This window comes from Heteronotia binoei, chromosome 3 (genome assembly GCF_032191835.1).
Source record: "Heteronotia binoei isolate CCM8104 ecotype False Entrance Well chromosome 3, APGP_CSIRO_Hbin_v1, whole genome shotgun sequence".
Classification (NCBI taxonomy): Eukaryota; Metazoa; Chordata; class Lepidosauria; order Squamata; family Gekkonidae; genus Heteronotia; species Heteronotia binoei.
This window is the reverse complement of record NC_083225.1, coordinates 119605997-119627646: the sequence shown is the minus strand read 5'-3', so window position 1 is coordinate 119627646 and position 21650 is coordinate 119605997. Positions and strand designations below refer to the sequence as shown.

Below are 21650 nucleotides of genomic sequence, written 5' to 3'. Positions count from 1 at the left end.
CTCTGACCACTTAAGTTTATTTTTTCAGACTGAATGCCATGTGTTAACTTTCACTTCCCCCCTTACACCTAGTATTGCCAGTACTTTTCTATCTTTCCCTCCTTCCTCCATTAATATTTAGAAATGCAATCTTCAAATACAGCACACACAATAACTCTCCTTGGCTTCATTTAACCCTGCTCACACCAATGCTTTTCAAGTATCTATAAAAGCCAACTAATCTTATAACAAGACACCTGTGCAAGAAGCTCAGTTTGAATTCTGCCCTGTGAAAATGACAATAGCAAGTAGGCATGCATTATGTCCTACATTTGAAAACAAGACTGGTGGTACAGCCAACAGCTCTGAAGTTTATTTTAAACCTGGAAAGCATACAGCTCTTGCTGTGAATACAGCAATATTTATTTGTTCTTTAAAATTAGCTTTGCTTTCACACTTACAGAACTCACTGGCTTCTAGCAAAGCAAGGAAATAAGCATTCTTTGAAACAAACATATGATTTTGCATATCATTATAATCTATTATTATTTTCAGTAACAGAAAGTCTGCTCCTAATGTTAGCAAAACAGCCAATCACTGCTTGGGCCTCAGAAGTCAAATGCTGTAGATTATTAAGAAAATCTATGAAATGGCCATCATAGACAGTCTTGATAATCTGGAAGCACGAATAAGTATGTGCAACAGTCACCATGTCTTGAAGTGAAAGAGCTCTGGGGACAGCTTGTGAGAGAAGAAAGTTGAAATATGCTTCAGCTGTGTTTGTAACTCTTGCAGGACAGGAGCCAGCAGCCCCCGCTTGGAAAGATAAGGTGCCGTGCATGCCTGCCCTGCAATCTGCCATTTGCAGGGCAGGTGAGCGCAGAACACATTCTTCTCTCTCTCCTCGCAGGAGAGGAGAAAGAGGGGCAGCTGTCCTGTGGTTTCTCTTAGGGGTCAGGCTTGGGGGTGGGGCCTTTCCTCACCGGCCATCCATCCATCCAGGCCCAGCGCTAGAGGTTCTGCTGCCCCAGGCAGAACCCCGCGCCCCCAGACACTAACTGCACGTGCAGCATGATGATGTCAAAAGTGATATTATCACTTGGCCCGCCCCTCACCCAGCCCTCTGCCTCTTCAGAGGGAGCTGGCTGTGCAGCGACCAACTGCATGCTTTTTTCTGCATTTCGAATGCAGGAAGAAGTGAACGGGTGGCCGTTGCCCAGCCACCACACACCCAGCCCTCTGCCCCTTCAGAGGGAGCTGGCTAGGCAGCAGCTACCCACGTGCTTTTTCTTGCATTCTGAATTGGAATGCAGGAAGAAGCGTGTGGCAGCTGCTACCCAGCCAGCTCCCTCTGAAACGAGGTCCCTTGGTGTGAGCAGGGACAGGGAGGGGGCACCTGCCCCCACCCCCATGGCAAGGTGGTGCCCCAGGAGGCCACCTACCTCGTCAAATCCCACGCGCCAGCCCTGCAGCCAGCAATGTGCTGGAGTTCGTGCAATTGTGGGAACCCCTGCCTCTACCTGAGGACTGCATCCCTAGGTGTAAATTACTTTGGGTCCTCACTGGGAAGAAAGGCAGCGTATAAATGAACACATAAATTGTGTGTATTTTAGAGACATTGCTTGTTTACTAATGTACAAGCAGCAATGTCCTAAATCAGAGAGCCACTTTCTATGTCATATCTGCCAACCACCATGCAACCAAGGTAGAATTATTTCCCAAAGGGAGAAAACACAGGATGCTGGGCTGTATTATGCCCCTGGAACCTTTCTGTTTACAGAAGAAAACTGAAAGTGGCAATTAGCTGTATTCAAGAGACATTGTTTACTAATTTGCAGGTGACAATGTCATAAAAGGACTTCTCTGTGCATTTTATCAAAATAATGGTAATTTTTCATTGACAGAAATATAATGGTTAAAAAGCTTTACTCTCATTGAACATCAATATTATATGTAATACATTACACAAATTTTGCGGATACATACTTGATTTCCAAACTATTACCACAGATATACCCTTGTGTCTTCAGGTGAGAATCTGCTCACTTGAAGTCTACTGCAGCTTGTTCTATTTGTGATGCAATGTATTTGACTACAAAACAATGATGTAAATGTGTTCATAGTTAACCAGTAGGAAAAGAAAAGGAAATTACATTTCCTTCATTAGCAATTAAAACTATTTTATAAATTTACATGAAATATGTAACATGTCTCCTAAATTATAGTTTAATTGTATCTCAGTCATCTTTAGAAGTCAAAAAGATAATAGCATTGCAGGGGAAAAAAAGATGTGGTAATATCTGGAATTGTATATAAATATGTGCAGAAGTAGGTACTGGACAGTTATTTATTTTGGCTCAGAACCCCAGTCCAGGAGTCAGTTCTAATTAAACTGTTTTAATAATACAAGTCGTCTGGTTCCTTGGCAGAACTGAATCCAGTGGCTTCACAGCCTTTTGAAACATTTGTGGCTGTTCAAATAACTGTACCAAATAGCTGTAAAATTATTAAAGTGCTTAGCATTCAAAAGGTGTAAGGTTAAAATTTCGCTACCGTGCCACTCAAGACCACTATATCCATTGCTGATAGTATAGTTCCCTTATACTAAAATAATGGGCACACTGATTAGCAGACTAGTCTTAACTTTTAAAAATATTCAAACATGTATCTCAAATTGTGAGGATAAAATGGAACATTTGACATGGTCAATTATGACATAATGACGCACTGAGATCTGTGGGACAACCTAAAATGATTTGTCTCATTTCTCCGTGGTCAGGGAGAGAGGATGGCACTTGGAGGCAATGCTCTCTCCAGTACTATTTACTATCTATATGCACCTTTTCCCCTGCTGATATGGAGCTTTGGGTTGGGATTTCACTAGTATACTGATGACACCCAGCTGTATCTGTTAATGGAGGGCCAGATGAATACCACCCCACACAATCTCTCTAGGGGTCTGGAGGGTGTGAATGGTTGATTGAAGCTGTAGTGCCAGGGGCACATTTTAAAATGGTCTATCAGGATGCCTCCCTTGCTGTTATAGTCACGGGGTGGAGCCACCAGCTGCAGGTGATTAGTCCCTGTCCCTAGTGAAGGCTGGTGGTTAGAAAAGGAGAGTCTTTTTCTCCTAACACAAGCTCCTGAAGGTTTTGACTATGGGTGAAGCCCAGGAGTAACAGTGACCTGAGGGTCAGTTTGATGACATTTAAACCTTGGAAGGTGGTCGGACCATCCCAGGAGAGAGTTCCTTAAGACTCTGGTTTGTTTGTTCTTTTGTCATTAACCTAAGGGTGAGGCAATAGCTAGTTAAAGCTTTGTTATGTTATTTTACATGGTGTTGGGGTTTACCTGCCCTGTTAAATAAACTTTTCTTTAACTTTTGTAACCTGTCTCTGTTAGGGTTGCCAAGCCCAATTTAAGAAATATCTGGGGACTTTGGGGGTGGAGCCAGGAGGCTTTGGGGGTGGAGCCAGGAGACATTAGGGGTGGAGCCAAGATCAAGACTGTGACAAGCATAATTGAACTCCAAAGGGAGTTCTGGCCGTCATATTTAAAGGGACGGCACACCTTTTCAATGCCTTCCTTCCATAGGAAATAATGAAGGATAGGGGCACCTTCTTTTGGGGCTCATAGAATTGGACCCCCTGGTCCAATCGTTTTGAAACTTGGGGGATATTTTGGGGAGAGGCACAAGATGCTGTACTGAAAATTTGGTGCCTCTACCTCAAAAAAACAGCCCCCCAGAGCTCCAGATACTCGCGGATCAATTCTCCATTATTTTTATGGGAATAATTCTCATAGGGAATAACAGAGTTCCCAGCAGACATTTTCCTCCCCTCCCCCCGCTTTCTGACGACCCTGAAGCGGGGGGAGGGCCTCCAAACCAGGGGATCCCCTGCCCCCACCTGGGGGTTGGCAACCCTAGTCTCTGTGTCAGTGGCTTGCCAGGCATCAGTGCCTAATCGGCCCTACTGTAAGAGAAGGCAAAAATCAGTGCCAGCTTTGGGAAGCTGGAAATTGTTGAGACCTTTAGGGGGGAAATTAGGGTGGGCTGGGCCTTATATACATAACCTAGCCTGGTAGCAGCAATAAGCCTCAGGCTGGCCTCCCTTCAGGGAGTGGGGAGGTGGTTCAAAGAACCCCTGGGCACTGCAGAAGCAGAGATGGCTGAAACTAAATCTGTCAAAGATGAAGGTCCTGTGACTGAATCAGGGAGATCCTAGGTTGGGATGCCAATATCCAGGCCTTGACAGCAAACCACTAATACCAAGGTCACTCGTGAAGAGCTTAGGAGTGATTCCGGATGCCTCCAACTCAATAGAGGCTTAAGTTCCGCAACTGGTTTCCTTCCTGTCTCACGCCAACTTGGTCACAGAGATCCATGCAATGATCACCTCTAGGTTAGATTACTGTAACTCACTATACACAGGGCTACCCTTAATACAAAAACTCCAGCTGGTCCAGAATGTGGTTGCACCGGTGCTTACAAGCACTCTATCTAGAGCCCATATACAACTGGTCACCAGCTGCACTGGCTCCTGGATGAATACTGGATCAGATTTAATGTTTTGGTTTTAATATTCAAAGCACTACATGGTCTGGGACCAACATATCTATGGGACTGTCTCTTCTGGTACACCTCCCAGAGAACATTGTGCTTTATGTGCAGCAATATCCTTGTGGTCCCAAGCCCCAAAAGTATTTACCTTGCCTCAAAAGCCTGGTGGAATGCTCTTCCAGGTGAGATCTGATCCCTGTGGAGTCTGATCCAGTTCTGTAGGGCCTTTAAAATGCAACTGTTAAACCAGGCATATGGTTGAGGCACCAAAGTTTTCATCTTACTTGGCCTCCCTGAGCTAGGGTTGCCAATCCCCAGGTGGGGGCAGGGGATCCCCTGGTTTGGAGGCCCTCCCCCCACTTCAGGGTCGTCAGAAAGCTGAGGGAGGGGAGGGAAGTGTCTGCTGGGAACTCTTTTATTCCCTAGGGAGATTTATTCCCATAGAAAATAATGGAGAATTGATCCGCGGGTATCTGGGGCTCTGGGGGGGGCTGTTTTTTATAGCAACTAGTGCCTCTCCCCAAAATACCCCCCAAGTTTCAAAACGAAGCCCCGAAAGAAGGTGTCCCTATCCATTATTTCCTATGGAAGGAAGGCCCTGAGCCTGCTTCGGCAGGGAGGGCAGGATATAAATAAAATTTATTATTATTATTATTATTATTGAAAAGGTGTGCTGTCCCTTTGGAGTTCAATTAAACTTGTCACAGCCTTGATCTTGGCTCCACCCCTAATGTCTCCTGGCTCCACCTCCAAAGTCCCCAGATATTTCTTAAATTGGACTTGGCAACCCTACCCTGAGCTCTCCTCCCCCATTTACTACATTGTGTGCCAGCTCTATAAATCACACAGCCTGCATAATTCTCACTAAGCTAGATAATGTATTTGGTGCCTACAGTGCCACTTGATTTCTAATTTTAACTGTTATTATTTTATCATTGATTTAATCTATGATATTATTTAACTTGTTGTATCCCACCCTGAGCCTGTAGTGCTGGAGAGGGCAGGCAGGAAGGAAACATTTCTTCTCAGACACACATATTCAAGTGACACAACAATGCACTTCATTCAAGACTACAATGGCTTTGCAGAAACAAGGTTTTCCATTTCTTTATCTGATACTGGTGTCTACAGCATTGAACAATAAGCTCAGATAGTGCAGGAAAGGAGACAGTTTGAATCAATGGAACAGTGTGAACATTTTCAGGCGCCACTTGAACGTATTAATGACATAAAGTCGTTTGATGACGATATGTCGATTCTCTATCCAATGGAAAATTACCGGCCATGAATCAAACCAACATTTACAGGAATCTGCAAATGAAACAACTAAATCCATGATGACAAGGAGCCTCATAAAAGTGGCCCACTTATTCTCTCTGAGCACTCATCTCCACTGTCGGGGATCAATAGCAAATCTCAAATGATGCATTTCTAAATGTCATACTGCAAATCCTCTTTGCATTTATGCAGAGGCAAATGCTCCATCCACCCTTCATTTGTAAAAAAGCTGGAGGCTATTAAAGGAACTAAACTGAGCTGGGGGGGGGGGGGAGAGGAAGAAAACCCTTTGGCTTTAAAACTCCAAATACACTGAAGTGTTTGGCTGCCAGAATGACCCTGCTGTGTAGTGTAGAAATTGTGCAAGGTAGCATAAAAGAAAAGAGACTGGTAGTCACAAACTAAATATAGCCCTTTATCTGTTTAGATGCAGAAGGATTCTAAAACAGCTGTAGAGAGATAAGCAGCAATGTTCCTGCCCCGTTTGTTTTCTAGAGCAAGTGATGACCAAAGTACTTTACTCTGCATAGAAAGAGGAAGAATAATGCAATCAAAATACAATTAAAAAAACCAGTGAAGTGTATATTTAAAAAACAACTAGCTGACCATTAGAATGAAGTAAGCAATATATAGGGTTGCCAGGTCTGTACTGGAGAATACTTGGTGACTTTGAGGGTAGATCCTGGAGAGGGTGTGGCTGGGGGAGGAGAGGAGCCTCAAAATGATACAATGCCATAGAGCAGAGGTGTTGAACTCATTTGTTATGAGGGCCAGATCTGACATAAATGAGGCTTTGCTGGACCAGGCCATGTGTGTCATAAAATGTAATGCCAAGTAGCACAGATATAAACTTTATAAAGGACACAGACAAACACAATTTAAAAAAAAAAACTTAAATAAAACTTGCTTAAACCATTAGCACTTCTTGGTCTTAAAGGTGTTTTCTTTGTATCTCTCCTATGCAATCCAGGCTTTCTGAGTTACACAGAAGAACTACTAAGCCAAGACTCTCTCCCTTCTATTGTCTGAGGGTCCTCCCCCTCCTGGTCCCCTGGGCAAGGAAGGAAAGAAACAGGGCTTTCTTTAAAGCAATCCTCCCCTAAGGAGGAGCCTCAGGCAATGCAGAAAATAGATGCTTTGCTCTGTAGCTCCTGTGGAATGAGCAAGTTTGGCAAAGAAAGCTGTGATGCGGAAGGAAGCAAGAGAGAGGGAGAAGGAAGCAAATGACAGCTAGTTGCTTGGGGGCCTGATAGGAGCCCTCTAGGGGCCTCATTCAGCTCCCAGGCCACATGTTTGACACCCCTGCCATAGAGTCTACCCTTCAAAGCAGTCATTTTTTCCAGGGGCACACCAAAAACTAATTGAGTTGTAATTGAATGACATTTTTGCAAAGATAATGTTTTGTATTTTCACTGGTTTCATACTCCTGTGTAGTAGAATTGTATACTAATGGATATGAATTCCAAGAATAATATCATTATGTATTAGTTAGTTACATTCACTGCAATGCCTGTCTTTGGTGTATCCCTATACCGTGAACTTGTCTTGTGTGCTTTTTTCTCCAGAGGAGCTGATCTCTGCCAGCTGGAGATCAGTTGTAAAAGCAGATCGCCAGGACCCATCTGGAGGCTGGCAATCCTATTAGTGGCTGGCTTCCAATTAAAGTATCTTATATCAAGTTTAGGGCTATATTGTCAGGCCCTTTGGCCAAAATGGACAACTGTGCCAGATATCCCTGCTGCCTCCCTTCAGATCCCATCAGTCGGATAGTATCCAGTGATTGTTAGACAACCAACCATGAATCCTCTCTCTTCTCAGAGATGGTAGAAGAGCATTCAATAGCTTAAGTGTTGCTTCTGATCTCACCAAAATGAAATAGGGCAGTGACCATATCATTACAATATGGAAGTGGTTCATAATAGAGATAAAAGTGAATGGGCTATCTATGTGGCCTTGAAAGAACTAGTGCTTAACTTTGTGTGGCACTCCAATAGAACAGCCTAAGTAACAAGTCATAGATTTGTTCTTTAAATGGTGGGAAGTCAGAATTTATTATATTATTTTTGTATATTTGAAATTCAAGGCACAGAATAATGAGAAGTCCCATGAAGGTTGTTGGAAACATGTGAGCAAACAATCTCAAAAATCTTGTCTACTACAGGGGAACATATTCTTGTTTAAAATCAATTTCTTTATGTACCTAGCACATTTCTTAAAACTTTTGGAATGATTAAATAGTCTGTCTTTTTCTGCCAGGAATATTATATTCAAAGAATTAGATGTAATGCTTACAATAAACATGGTCATCAATTTTTAAAATCTGTTCAAAGAATGGCAACATTTCACAAGCTGCGAAAAAGATTTCGGTTTGAGGGATGGCCTAAGAGGCAAAAGGCCAGCAGGATAGCATGGGATTAGCCCTAATTACCTCATGTTTCACCTTAATTAACTACTGATACAGAAGGTAAACTCTGCAGGATCTAAGAGGGATCTTAGGCTAGTAGCAAGACATCTAAACCGGAACTGTTTACACATTATAATCTCTTGTTTGAATTCCCTCTAATTCCTTGAAAAGATTAGCTGCGACATACACAGCACATATTGATGAACTATGCTAAATAGATAAACCATCATTTTTTAAAGTTTCTTTCACAAATAAACACAGACCAAATAACCCCTTAAGTATCTGTTCATCTATGGCAAATTGCCAAATGAACAAAACAGGAACTTTGTTAACGCAACATGAACTATAATATTAAATATGATGGGTCTGAAAAAGCCTCATTAAGGTGTTTCCATTACCCCTATCCACATGACAGTGCTATTGCACCGAGAGTGACAGTTCTTCTACGTGTCTTTGGAAAACAGATTATTTTTTAAAGGAGATTTGATAAAACAAAAAAGATAATACCCTTAAAAATGAATTCAGATATGGTCCTGTTTCCTCCATTATCATCTGACTTCCATAATCTAATGGTATATTTACATGTTAAAAACAGTGCCAAACCAAAGACATTGTCTCAGGCTTACCATCCCACCACTACCTCTTACGGTACTATAATGTTCAAATCACTTTGTACTGCATATATTTATACGCAGAATCTCCCTAGTCACAATCAGTTTACTTTTTTCAAAATAGGAATGAAATCATAAAATCAGGCACATACTACACACAAATAAATATAATACAATCTAGTTTGAATGCTACATTCTGCTCATAGTTCTGATGGTGATGAGGAAGACGACTTCAATTTTGAGAACACTTTCCTGTGAGTAAGCCCCACTGAACACACCTTTGTAGGTGTTTTGAATAGACTTGCATAGGATTGCTCTCATAGTCTACTCAAGATTATAACTGTTTTAGCTATATTTCATTAAACAAAATCTGAGAAGTCCATGTGTGCTGCAATTTAAATAAAGGGTCATTTTGTGACCCCACCCCCAGAGTTGCTAACTTACAGCATGCCTTTTTTCACTCATGATTCATTTAATAGCTTCATTTGCTATAGCTTCATTTAAGAGATGTTTATGCAAATAGAGATCCATACAATAACTGTCTACTTATTGGAAATGTCTAAAGAACTGAGAACTTTCTTTGTGACTTCACTTTCTTCACATGGGTGACAAATTGCAATTTCACTGAGGGACAGTATAATTTCACTGGTGACTGGTGCTTATTCTGGATCACTGCCTCATTTCACTTGTGGTATTGTCATATGCTCTGGCCAAATTGCTCACAGGACTGATAGGACCCCAGAAAACATTTAAATAAAATTGAACACATAAGGGAAGACTTTTAGTAATACCAGGATAAACATTCATTACAGATTGAATGATATAAAATGTAGCAAATAAGTAACCTCTTAAAAGAACAAAAGAGAAACAAAATGTATACATAAGCTGTTGTTACACTCAATGGAATTCTATTTGCTTTAGCTGATACATTTACGGTAAAAAACAATGTGTTGGGATTTGCAACACATTGCAATCGCTACATTGCACTAGTTTCATCATCTGCAACAATATGTAACTGATAAGTCATACAGAATTCGAAAATATGCCAAATCTGGAAAGTCATAACAATCACACTATGTTTATTAAGCATCATCCATTTGATGCTTTAAAATCAAAACCAACATAAACCTGAATATTTTCTTTAAAACAATCAATCTTCTCACCACAAACCTTGATTTTTCTCTATCATATTACTAAAAAGCCATCTATAATATCATTTTTTTAAAAAATAAAATCCTTGCCTCTACATTTTCTTGACCTGCTGCAATGGTATTAATTTTGACAATGAATGGTTCATTTTTGTCATCACTGAGGGCACTGGGAAGAGCTGTGAACATATATGTGTCTCAAAGATTTCAGGTTTTCACGGCTGGTAACATCATTAGGGTTTGTAGAATCTTTCGGGCTCAAGTGCCGTGTTCTACTGGAGAAAGTTTTCCTTCCAGACATTTTGTTCTCAGCTGTGGAGAACATCTTCAGTGGCGTTGCAGCCGGAGCAGGCACTCTGACCTTCTTGGCTGCTGTGCATTGAGTGGGGCCAGGGCTGCTGGAGAGCTGCTATTTTTAGGCTGGAGAGATATGAGAGATCCACTTTCAACCCCTGGAGTCTACAAAATACCCTGCTCCTGTGGTGCAGTCTACATTGGCACTACCCAACGCAGTATCAACACCCGTCTCACCGAACACAAGAGACACTGTCGCTTGTTTCAGCCAGAAAAATCAGCTGTAGCTGAACATGCACTTCAAGAAGGAGACCACGTCATCCACTTTGAAAGAACTGAAGTATTTTCTACGGTCTCACATTATCATACCCACCTGAACAGAGAAGCTATTGAGATTTACAAACACCAGCACAATTTTAACAGAAAGGAAGAAGGCATTTTCATCCACCAATCTTGGTACCCAGCTCTGCAAAACACCCTACAGACTATAAATTGCAGAAAGTCTCAGAACAATCAGTATATTCCACAGAACAATCAGCACAGTCAACAACCATCTTCCTTATCTTCACACCCCTTCCAACCCTCCCAGCAATTAACACAGAACAATGGTCACATTCAACAGCCAGTTTCCTTATCACTACCCTTCCAGGAAGCCCCACCAAACAATAGGCACATCCACAAACCAATTGCCCTTTCATCATACCCTCTCCAGCCAAGAAATAGCAGCTCTCCAGCAGCCCTGGCCCCACTCAATGCACAGCAGCCAAGAAGGTCAGAGCGCCTGCTCCGGCTGCAACGCCACTGAGGATGTTCTCCGCAGCTGAGAACGAAACATCTGGAAGGAAAACTTTCTCCAGTATAACACGGCACTTGAGCCCGAAAGATTCTACAAACCCTATATGTGTCTCCTCCAAACATGGCTCTTCTGATTACCATAAACTAATCATGACTTCCCAGATCTGAGAAGAATGTAAAGACTGTTTTTCCTGTCAAAAATACTCCAGAATGTGATGTCAATTCTCCTGTTCTCTTATTTTTCCTCCTTTCTGTTTCTTGCCAAACACAGGAAAAGATGAAGAAGTATATTGTCTCAGGAAAGGAAGGGAAGAATTTTAGCAGATGAACAATAGGAAGATAAGTGGTCAAGCACCCTTGATTTCAACATCCATATGCTCTTTTCGTATGGAACATATAATAAAAAATTGTTTAATTTTAAGTTTGACCCACATAATCCAGGTTCCTCCTGTCTGCATGATACATTTGGTTTCGGTAAATAATCTATCACACTGACTTGGATGGCCCAGGCTAGCCTGATCTCACCAGATCCTGGAAGCTAAGCAAGGTCAGTAATTGGATGAGACACTACCAAGAAAGTCTAGGGTTGCAACACAGAGGCATACAATGGAAATCACATCTATTTATCTCTTGCCTTGAAAACCTTATAGGTTACCATAAGTCAACTGCAACTTAATGACACTTTCTACCACATGCATCACTAATTAAAAATCTTATCAAACTTCATGAGTATGGAAGGAATGGAAGGCAGCCTTCAAAATATCAAAAAGAGAGCAGTGAGATGGATGGTATGGGGTGGGGAGTGTCAGTCACTATAGACAAAGGTAGAGACAGAAAATGACAGGAAGAAATACTGAAATAAGGTTTGGGAACAGCGGAACTGAGGGAGAGACTGGACAGAAAAAAGGACAGGGAAGAGACAGCAGACATATTGGTATGGAAACAGAGAAGAGAAAGAAGATACTGGATTAATTAGATTTAAAGGGAAGGTGCATAGTATACCTTTGTGTGCTTGGGTAAGTATGTATACGTATTATCTATAGTAATAAAAGGATCCATCAGTCTGTGGCAAGCATCAGATTATTATTCTCAAAAGTGGTCACTGGCTTCAGGATGCTCATATCAGTTGCAGTACCAAACATGCGAGGAATCAGAATATCCTAGCCTGTGAAATATCCAGAAATCTCCACCACCACTCCAGCTTGAAAGCTATAGTTGTCATCAGAAAATAAAAGTAGGCATCTGAAAATTGATCACCACTTGGAAGACAATGAGATTTGCAGTGCCAAAAAATTAAGGCAATCATTGCATCCTAACACACAGTAACTCCAGAACATTTCTCTACTATTTGCAATCATGCACCAATAAGGGCCAGCAGTACATACAAGGGGCATGGACAAGCAAGATCCCCTTCTGTTACAAAAGCAAGGAGTAATAATTTTGCTGACCTATTACAGCCTGTATGTTGTAGTGGTTATAATGTCTGACTAGGTTCTAAGAGACCCAGGTGCAAATCCCTGCACTGTCCAGAAAGCTTCCTGAGTGACCTTGGGCCAGTCACATCTTCTCAGCCAGGCCTATATCAAAGGGTTGTTGTGGGCATAACATGGAGGAAGAGAGAATAATTTTAGACACTTTGGAAAGAAAGATGGGGTCTAATATTTGTTATAAATCTAAATTTGACTACAGTTCACAAAAAAAAAAAGAGATGATCACTCTATCTGTTGCTTCATTAGGTATTACTGCAGCTCTTCTGGCAGAAGGCAGAACCTCTCAATATTCAAACTACCATTATATATTGTGAACAAGGCAAACTATGGGTTCGCAAGTGGGGATATGTTGACTACTGCATAAGATCTACGTGGTGTCTATATGCATATGATGAGACTGCAAATTACAGGGTGCTTATGTGACATAATAGTGTGCCCATGACAATCTTTGAAAGATAAGTGTATACAAACATGGCATATGCATGTTTGTGTGAGAAAGTCTCATTTCCTGCTAGGGTTTCTAGTCCCCAGGTGGGGGCAGGGGATCTCTTGGTTTGGAGGCCTTCCCCCCACTTCAGGGTCATCAGAAAGTGTGGGAGGGGAGGGAAATGTCTGCTGGGCACTCCATTATTCTCTATGGAGACCAATTCCCATAGAGTATAATGGAGAATTGATCCATGAGTATCTGTGGCTCAGGGGAGGGAGATATTCATTTGCAACTTTGCTGATGTCCTTCAAGATGGTGCATTACTTGTTTATAGTCTGATAAAACATTAATTTTAACAACTGTACTCCAAGGACTGATACTTAACAAATGCTAGAAGAAAATCTCAATAACCTATAGGGGTATGAGAACACCTTTTATTAAACAACATTTTATCATAAATAAATCAGTAGTTTTACTTAGTTCAGTTATGTTTGTAACTGTAAACAAAATTTAGCTTGCAGTAAAGTAACAGAAAACTCATCACATGTCATAAGCAAGGCAAGGTAAGGTTAAGGAAATGCATAAATGTGGAACTTCAGAGAGTTCCCTCAGGGTAATGTTCTGAGTATAGCTGGTGATGTTTCTGTTCCTTAAGTTTTATCACTGAACCAATATAATAACATGTGTCTCTTCAAGAACTGAATAATTGATCACAAACAAAATAGTGCAGTTTCTCTTCTCGAAATGATAAGCAAAATATTTTAATTCATACTTCTTAATATTTATCTCTTCTGTTTATTTAAATTATATTTAAATAAGCCACAAAGGTCTCCTATACAGATTATTTTAAAAAAATTGTATTATTCTCAGGTAAAGCTTTGTTCTTCACATGCTATCTGGCAAAATGTCCTCATTTCCTATGTGTCTGCTTAACTGATTTTTACAGTTGCCAACTCTGGGTTGGGATATGTATGAAGATTTGGAGGAAGGGGAGGGCATGGATCTTTTGCCTCAGTGCTATATGCCACAGATAACAGTAAGAAACATTTTTTCTCAAATTAATTATGAAGTAGTTATCCGTGCCTCACTAATATTGATAACAATACTATAAATTGGTACATGGAACATTACTTTGAGTTGACCATTTGAACCCTTCACTAATATTAATGATACAATACTGTATATTCAAAAATGGAACATTACTTTGTGCTGACCATTTGAACCCTTCTTTAGCATCAGGTTCTACAAAATTTACAGCCACACTCCAATATTTGCACATCTAGAATTCATTAATTTTCTAATATACTGGTTCCTTATTTACTTCTAGACTAACTTCCTTTTAAGTTGGTTTTTGTGGATTGATCTAATGGGGAAGTGTGGGTTGGTATTTTCTACTTGCTTAATATTACCAACAATATATATTCTGCCTTCTCTTTGCAGAGGCTAAAGCAGAAGTGAAGCTGAAAAGAAAATGCAGAATGGATTTCCCATTCAGGCCTATGGGCAGAGCAGACCAGAATGGAAAATCTACTCCACATTTTCCTTGCAGCTTTGTTTCAATGGAGAAGAACTTCCCAGCATTCCTATGGCCAGCTGAAGCTTCCTGGAGTTGTGTTCTTGCAAATCAAGCATTGATGCTCGGAGTCAGCTTTGTCTCTTTTCAATGGAGTGAGAACTGGTGCCTAGTTGAATACTCTGACTTGGGAACCCACAGCCAAAGGGGGATTTTACACTGGAGAACCATTGCTAATCTGAGTAAACCCGGGGGGGGGGGGGGCGGAGTTTGCAATGCCTTGCCATTTCATGTTTTGCCAGGCTGAGAGCATTTTATATTTTTAGTTTTCATCTGTGTGATCCTTGTGCTTTTCCTTGATGTTTTATTTTAAAAATTGCATTGCAAAATCCCACTATTCCCCTACCTTTCTGTTTTAAACAAAATATTGCAAGAGTTTTAAGCATGTTTGTATTTTAAGTTAAAAATATATATTTAATTGTGTTTGCCTGTGTCCTTTATAAAAACCATATTTCCTCTATCTGGCATTACATTTTAGTACACGCATGGCTAGGCCCAACAGTCCTGTTTATGTCAGATCCAGCCCTCCTAACAAATGAATTTGACACCCCTGCTCTAGAAGTTATTATTCTCTTATAACAGTTTAAAAGTCAGAATGGGAAACTGCAGGATTAGCATTCATCAAGAAATTATATTCTGTCATGCCACAATCCCTTAACAAAAAGATGGCATTCCTCACTCACTATAACTGTCTCTTACAGATGTTAATAAATTCAGTTACACCTTCCTGTTGTAGCTGTTTATCTTGTTCATCACATACTAGTTTCTATGTTAATTCTACTTTGCGTATCGAACAATTGAGAGTCTCCACAATGTATACACTCTTGTGAACTAATCAGCGTTTGTATGGGATTTTGTAAAATCTTTGTAACATCTCTTCCACTTCATCTTTCTGCTGTGAATATAAATGTATCAGCTTAGGGGGTACATGCAAATGATGAACAGAACTCTGACTCATGTTGGAATAAATTTTGTTAGTCTTTAAGGTTCAGGGAGATTTGTGTTTTATTCCATGAGAATATACTCAGATTCTCTGTAACACACACTATGGTCAAAAATCCTGCTAAAAATAAGAATAAAGAAAACTTTCATATTTGTTAAACATTAGAAGCATATTAATATGTTTTTTTGCCCTTCAGTAAGGTAGCTTCATTATGTTCAACTGACAATGATGTATTATCCACTAAAATGGCATACCTATATTTCTGAGACATACATTAATGAATGCCACTTGTATTTAAAAAAAATGTTTTAAGTGATAAAGGGAAACAAGAACATTTGTAAAAATGCAAAATATGCCCTTCTTTGTAAAAAGAAAAGCAGCTTAACTATTTTTTTTCTAAAATAAGTACCATCTATTCCACTTCTTTAACTGACATTCTTACCCCGTTATTATCCCTAATATATTCCACTGAGAGTTTTCTCCTATTGCAGAAGGGGGTGCGGACACTAGCCAAAGGCATCCCCCAACCATTCTTGCCTTCTAAGCTTGCTCACTAATCAGAGCTGGGTCAAATGGTCTTCACATGAAAGCATCTAACAAGGTCCCAAAGGAGGACTCCCTTTAGTGACAGCAGGAAAAACACTGCTTCTCTTCAGAGAAGAGAAATATGGACTACCCTTTGCTCAAGTGAGAGGCTGATACATGACACTTTGAACTGAATATATCTGTAGATGCTTTTTGCATGACGTATGTATTTCTTAAAATTAAGGTTGTGAACATGGCAATCCTGAATATTTTAAATGGCACTCTGAAGAGAATGAAGTAATGGAATAAACTTTCCTTATTGGCATAGATTCCAGAAAATGCACCTAGACTGCATCAAATTAACATCAAATCAATCATACCTCATTTCTTGTTAGCATACATTTCATAACATTCAATAAAAAAGTGCTGGTTTGAGGTGTTTAAGGGTGGATTCAAATAATGTTTCTAACAAGAAAAGCTTCCTATAATACTATAACTAGACAAAAAAAGCCCATATAAAATTAAATTGATAAAGGAAAAAGGATGAAGCAGTCAAATGATTTGATTGCTTTACAAAGAGCAGGTGCCAAGTTTTGATAATTAGGGTTGTTTACATAATACAAAAAGCACATGATCAATTAAACAGTGTTAAAGAACTTCACACAAAATATGGGACCACAAATACACCAAATTGTTGCACCATAGAATTCTACGTCCTTGTGGTGTTGTGGTATTCTCAAACAGCAAGCTAGTTTGTTAGTCTTGTCGTTTTCCCTGTGCTACACTCTACCTTCAGCCAGGGATAGACAGGCCATTTAATTTAAAAGCCCCATCCCTTGGCTTCACAATGCAGGGGCCACTTGGCCCGGCTTGCTCCAGGGTCATTTTAAACTCCCTAGTCCAGGGTTTCCCAAACTTTTCTTTCCCGTGGCGTAGTTATTTTTACACTTCTCCTTCATGGCCCACTAAAATTTGGGGGTGGAGCCAGGAGACTTTGGGGGTGGAGCCGGGGGACAGGAATTATGTCATTTCCTGTGCTGACAAGGACCAAGTGATATCACTTCTGGTGCACACTGAACCAAAACTACACCTTTTCCTGTGATGTCACTTCCAGGGCACTCCTCCAAATCTGCCTCTTCTTCGGAAGTAAATTCATTTTCAGAAAAATCTCTCTGAAACTCATGCTGAGCCAAAACGGGGGTAGAAAGTGGGCGGTCCTCCCTTATCACCCCACACCTTCATGCACCTAACTGTTTGTGTATTCTTCTCCAGCTTGCAAGCACTCCTAATGCCCATCTTCAATTGCCTGCACCACCTGCACATCTCTTCCTCAACAGCACTGGCCAGTGTATGCAGTGGGGAGTGCTATTGCCATTGCCATCAGGAATGCCAGCACTGTGTACCACCCACACTGGGCCCTGGCAGTTGCTCTATCTCAAAATATGATGACACATTTAGTAGGCCCTTCCTTCAGCTGCTACTACTGGAACCCTGCCTCAAGCTACAACCAAGCTTGCATGGTTTCAAGAAAATCTTTTGACAGCTATTTTTTCTACTTTTCTTTGGTTGAAACACGGTGTGAAAGGTAGCAGAGAATTGGTGTGAAAGGTAGCAGAGAATTGTACTGCAATTACTGCATTGAGAATTGTACTGCAATTAATTAATTAAGTTATATGAAGTTCATACAAGCTTTTCTGCAGTTATCCCAAAAAGGATATTTATGTGGGGCCTGCAGCTTTTTACTGGCTGTGTTTTTATTTCCTTTAAAAGCCGACCTTACCAAAGCTTTCGATACTGTTAGCAGGAAAGGCCTGTGGCAAATCTTGGAACGTTTAGGATGTCCCCCAAGGTTCCTCAGCATGATCATCCAGCTACACGAAGACCAGCGAGGCCAAGTCAGACACTGCAACGACCTCTCGGAGCCCTTCCCAATAGGCACAGGTGTAAAGCAAGGCTGCGTTCTCGCGCCAACTCTCTTTACGATTTTCTTTAGCATGATGCTTCAAAGAGCCGCAGTAGATCTAGATGAGGACGATGGTGTCTACATCCGCTATCGCACCGATGGCAGCCTGTTCAACCTGAGGCGACTAAAGGCCCACTCCAAGACAATGGAAAAACTCATCCGAGAGCTACTGTTTGCTGATGATGCTGCACTCGTCTCCCACTCGGTATCAGCTCTGCAGCATATGACGTCCTGCTTTGCAGAGGCTGCCAAGCTATTCGGCCTAGAAGTTAGTCTGAAGAAGACAGAAGTTCTCCACCAGCCTGCACCCCAGGAAGATTATCACCCTCCCTGCATCACTGTGGGTGAATCAGTTCTGAAGACAGTCCAGCAGTTCAGCTACCTAGGGTGCATCATCTCCTCAGATGCCAAGATCGACAAGGAGATTGACAACAGGCTGGCAAAGGCAAACCGTGCATTTGGCCGACTGCACAAAAGAGTGTGGAGCAACAAGCATCTGAAAAAAGGCACAAAGATCAATGTTTACAAAGCGGTTGTGATGACAACCCTCATCTATGGCTCCGAATCGTGGGTTTTATACCGTCATCACCTGCGACTCCTTGAGCGCTTTCATCAGCGCTGCCTTCGCACCATCCTCAACATCCACTGGAGTGACTTTGTGACCAACACTGAAGTCCTCAAGCGGGCAGAGGTTACCAGCATCGAGGCACTGCTGTTGAAGACGCAGCTGCGCTGGGCAGGGCATATTTCTAGGATGGAAAACCACCGCCTTCCCAAGATTGCCCTGTATGGCGAACTCTCCACCGGCCATCGAAATAGAGGGGCACCAAAGAAGAGGTACAAGGACTCCTTGAAGAAATCCCTTAGCACCTGTCACATCAACCATCACCAGTGGTCTGACCTAGCCTCAGATCGCAAAGCATGGAGGCACACCATCCACCAGGCTGTCTCTTCCTTTGAGAACACACGCATAGCTGGTCTTGAGGACAAAAGGAGATTGAGGAAGAATCGCACTGCTACAGCACCAACCCCAAATCAGACTTTTCCCTGCAGCCGCTGTGGCCGGACCTGCCTGTCCCACATTGGTCTTGTCAGCCACCAGCGAGCCTGCAGCAAACGTGGACTATTGCACCCTTCTTAAATCTTCGTTCGCGAAGCCAAGCCGAGAGAGAGAGAGAAAAGCAACCTCCCACTTAAAAGCAACCATGCGCCTCCCACTTCAAAACAAGCAGCATGCAACACTCTTCAGTGTGTATGCCCCAACCCTTCAAGCAGATCCTGCAGAAAAGAACAAGTTCTATGCTGATCTACACAACCTCGTACGAAAGACCCCTACAGAGGACAAGGTGATCATCCTTGGCGACTTCAATGCCAGAGTAGGTAAAGACTCGGAAGCCTGGAAAGGAGTACTTGGCAAACACGGCATTGGCAACTGCAATGACAACGGGCGCCTCCTGCTAGAATTCTGCATGGAGCACCAGCTCACCATCACCAACACTATCTTCCAGCAGAAGAACAGTCTGAAGACAACCTGGATGCACCCACGGTCCAAGCACTGGCACCTTATCGACTACATTCTGGTGCGCCAGAGAGACCTTCGAGATGTCTTACCCGAGTAATGCCCAGTGCAGAATGTCATACGGATCATCGTCTTGTACGCTGCAATCTCCGTCTTCACTTTAAACCCACACCCAGGAGAGGAGGTATCCCTCGGAGGAAGTTTCAGGTTGGCAGTCTCCAGTCAGCCGAAGTTAAAGCTGCCTTCCAGGCAAAACTCCAGTCAAGAATTGAGGACCCCAGTTGCCCCACAGACCCTTCTCCAGAACCACTCTGGGAACACCTAAAAACTACCGTCCTGCAGATCTCTGAAGAAGTCCTCGGGTTCTCCACAAGGAAGAACAAGGACTGGTTTGATGAGAACAATCAAGAGATCCAAGATTTACTGGCGAAAAAGAGATCTGCCTAACAAGCACATCTTGCTCAGCCCTCCTGTCCTGGGAAAAAAGCAACCTTTCGCGCTGTATGTAGCAACCTCCAGTGCAAGCTTCGAGACATTCAGAACGAGTGGTGGACCAAGCTTGCTGAGAGAACCCAGCTGTGTGCAGACACTGGTGATTTAAGAGGGTTCTACGAAGCCCTGAAGGCAGTATATGGTCCATCATATCAGACTCAGAGTCCCTTGCGTAGTGCAGATGGCCAAGTGCTCCTCACAGACAAGGCATCCATATTGAACCGGTGGTCGGAGTATTTTCAGGTTCTCTTCAGTGCCAACCGCGTAGTTCAAGATTCAGCAATTCACCTCACCCCACTTCAACCAGTGAAAACAGAGTTGGATGAGATCCCCACTCTAGAAGAGACTGTTAAAGCCATCAAGCAACTGAAAAGTGGCAAGGCAGCAGGAGTTGATGGAATTCCACCAGAGATCTGGAAGCATGGGGGCACAGTACTACATAGCTCACTTCACAAAGTACTTGTCACCTGCTGGGAACAAGGCAAATTACCACAGGACTTTCGCGATGCAATCATCATCACCCTATACAAGAACAAAGGGGAAAAGTCCGACTGTTCCAACTACCGGGGGATAACCCTGCTTTCCATCGCAGGCAAAATCCTTGCCAGAATACTCCTGAACAGACTGGTGCCCGCCATTGCAGAAGAACTCCTCCCAGAGAGCCAGTGCGGCTTCAGAGCTAACAGGAGCACCACCGACATGGTATTTGTTCTCAGGCAGCTCCAAGAGAAATGCAGGGAACAAAACAAGGCTCTGTATGTGACTTTTACCAAAGCTTTCGATACCGTTAGCGGGAAAGGCCTGTGGCAAATCTTGGAACGTTTAGGATGTCCCCCAAGTTCCTCAGCATGATCATCCAGCTACACGAAGACCAACGAGGCCAAGTCAGACACTGCAACGACCTCTCGGAGACCTTCCCAATAGGCACAGGTGTAAAGCAAGGCTGCGTTCTCGCGCCAACTCTCTTTACGATCTTCTTTAGCATGATGCTTCAAAGAGCCGCAGTAGATCTAGATGATGACGATGGTGTCTACATACGCTATCGCACCGATGGCAGCCTGTTCAACCTGAGGCGACTAAAGGCCCACTCCAAGACAATGGAAAAACTCATCCGAGAGCTACTGTTTGCTGATGATGCTGCACTCGTCTCCCACTCGGTATCAGCTCTGCAGCATATGACGTCCTGCTTTGCAGAGGCTGCCAAGCTATTCGGCCTAGAAGTTAGTCTGAAGAAGACAGAAGTTCTCCACCAGCCTGCACCCCAGGAAGATTATCACCCTCCCTGCATCACTGTGGGTGAATCAGTTCTGAAGACAGTCCAGCAGTTCAGCTACCTGGGGTGCATCATCTCCTCAGATGCTAAGATCGACAAGGAGATTGACAACAGGCTGGCAAAGGCCGTGCCTTTGGCCGACTGCACAAAAGAGTGTGGAGCAACAAGCATCTGAAAAAAGGCACAAAGATCAATGTTTACAAAGCGGTTGTGATGACAACCCTCATCTACGGCTCCGAATCGTGGGTTTTATACCGTCATCACCTGCGACTCCTTGAGCGCTTTCATCAGCGCTGCCTTCGCACCATCCTCAACATCCACTGGAGTGACTTTGTGACCAACACTGAAGTTCTCAAGCGGGCGGAGGTTACCAGC

The 21650-nt window shown here is 42.4% G+C and overlaps 1 protein-coding gene across 12 annotated transcripts in view; it reads right to left on the bottom strand.

Annotated features, from left to right (window-relative positions):
• Positions 1 to 21650, bottom strand: part of ROBO2 (roundabout guidance receptor 2) — a 1840872-nt gene that overhangs the window by 488722 nt on the left and 1330500 nt on the right. The gene's annotated exons all lie outside the window — the stretch shown is intronic.